A 2645-nucleotide genomic window follows, 5' to 3' on the forward strand; every position below is an offset into this window, starting at 1 on the left:
TTTCGATAAGTAAGAGCGTCGAACCCAACGAGGAGCTAAAGGTAGAACAAATATTCCCTCAAGTTCTATCGACCACTGATACATCTCCAACGTATCTATAATTTTTGATTGCTCCATGCTATATTATCTACTGTTTTGGACTATATTGGGCTTTATTTTCCAATTTTATATTATTTTTGGGACTAACCTATTAACCGGAGGCCCAGCCCAGAATTGCTGTTTTTTTGCCTATTTTAGTGTTTCAAAGAAAGGAATATCAAACGGAGTCCAAACGGAATGAAACCTTTGGGAACGTGATTTTCTCACCGAACGTGATCCAGGAGACTTTGACCCTACACCAAGGCATCAGAGAGGCGGTCACGAGGTAGGGGGTGCCCCCCCTAGGGCGCGCCCCCTGCCTCGTGGGCCCCTCGGAGCTCCACCGACGTACTCCTTCCTCCTATATATACCTACATACCCCCAAACAATCAGAACAGGAGCCAAAAACCTAATTCCACCGCCGCAACTTTCTGTATCCATGAGATCCCATCTTGGGGCCTGTTCCGGAGCTCCGCCGGAGAGGGCCGTCATCACGGAGGGCTTCTACATCATCATAGCCCCGCCGATGAAGTGTGAGTAGTTTACCTCAGACCTTCGGGTCCATAGTTAGTAGCTAGATGGCTTCTTCTCTCTTTTTGGATCTCAATACAAAGTTCTCCCCCTCTCTCATGGAGATCTATTCGATGTAATCTTCTTCTTGTTGCGGTGTGTTTATTGAGACTGATGAATTGTGGGTTTATGATCAAGTCTATCTATGAATAATATTTGGATCTTCTTTGAATTCTTTTATGTATGATTTGTTATGTTTGCAAGTCTCTTCGAATTATCCGTTTGGTTTGGCCAACTAGATTAGTAGTTCTTGCCATGGGAGAAGTGCTTAGCTTTGGGTTCGATCTTGCGGTGTCCTTTCCCAGTGACAGAAGGGGCAACAAGGCCGTATTGTATCGTTGCCATCGAGGATAACAAGATGGGGTTTATTTCATATTGCATGAATTTATCTCTCTACATCATGTCATCTTTCTTAAAGCGTTACTCTGTTTTTAACTTAATACTCTAGATGCATGCTGGATAGCGGTCGATGAGTGGAGTAATAGTAGTAGATGCAGAATCATTTCGGTCTACTTGTCACAGACGTGATGCTTATATACATGATCATGCCTAGATATTCTCATAACTATGCTCAATTCTGTCAATTGCTCAACAGTAATTTATTCACCCACCATAGAATACTTATGCTCTTGAGAGAAGCCACTAGTGAAACCTATGGCCCCCGGGTCTATTCTGATCATATCAATCTCCATCACTTTAATCTTGTTTTGCTTTTCCTTTTACTTTTCACTTTGCATCTTTATACCAAAAATACCAAAAATATTATGTCTATCAGATCTCACTCTCGTAAGTGACCGTGAAGGGATTGACAACCCCTAATCGCGTTGGTTGCGAGTAGCTATCGTTTTGTGCAGGTACGAGGGACTTGAGTGTGTCCTCCTACTGGATTGATACCTTGGTTCTCAAAAAATGAGGGAAATACTTACGCTACTCTGATGCATCATCCCTTCCTCTTCGGGGAAATCCAACGCAAGCTCAAGAGGTAGCAAGAAGGATTTCTGGCGCTGTTGCCGGGGAGTCTACGCAAAAAGTCAACATACCAAGTACCCATCACAATCCCTATCTCTCGCATTACATTATTTGCCATTTGCCTCTCGTTTTCCTCTCCCCCCAATTCACCCTTGCCGTTTTATTCACCCTCTCTCTCTATCCTCCTCCCTCTCTTTCTCTATTTGCCTCTTTTGCCCGTTTCTTGTTTGCTCGTATGGTTGGAATAGTTTTTTATTTATTACTAAACAAAGAACCTAAGATCTATGGATCCTCATCCGCTTGCTAATCTTTTTAAGATATCCAATTACGATGAACCAGTTGCTATTAAGTTTTGTGCACTAGATTATCTTTATGAGGTTTTGCTTGAAATTCGCGAATCTGAAAAGTGTGATGAATTACTTTATGAAGCGATTCATGATAGATCTTTGAATAAAAAACATTATTGCAATGATTTTACTATAAACTCTCTTGATGCCAATTTTGCTAATAATATGCAAAACCCTAAGCTTGGGGATGCTAGTTTTGCTATGTCCTCTACTTGTTGTAATGATCATGACTGGGGTGATTCTTCTTGGCCGAACTGTTAGACTATGAAGATATAAGATTGAAGACTTCGTCTGGTGTATGGCTGGGACTCTACTTGGCGTGGAAGGCAAGCTAGGCAATACGTATATGGATATCTCCTCCTTTGTAACCGACCTTGTGTAACCCTAACCCTCTCCGGTGTCGATATAAACCGAGGGTTTTAGTCCGTAGCACTAGTAGAAAAAGGGCCAATTGTCCCGGTTCGTAAGTGCCTTTTGTCCCGGTTCCTGAACCGGGACTAAAGGGTCGGTACTAATGCCCTGTCCCTTTAGTCCCGGTTCAATCCAGAACCGGGACAGATGGGCCTCCACGTGGCCTGTGCGCGGAGCCCAGGCAGGAGGGCCTTTGGTCCCGGTTGGTGGCACCAACCGGGACCAATAGGCATCCACGCGTCAGCATTTCTGTGGCTGGGGTTTTTGTTT

This window comes from Triticum dicoccoides, chromosome 2A (genome assembly GCF_002162155.2).
Source record: "Triticum dicoccoides isolate Atlit2015 ecotype Zavitan chromosome 2A, WEW_v2.0, whole genome shotgun sequence".
Taxonomy (NCBI): Eukaryota; Viridiplantae; Streptophyta; class Magnoliopsida; order Poales; family Poaceae; genus Triticum; species Triticum dicoccoides.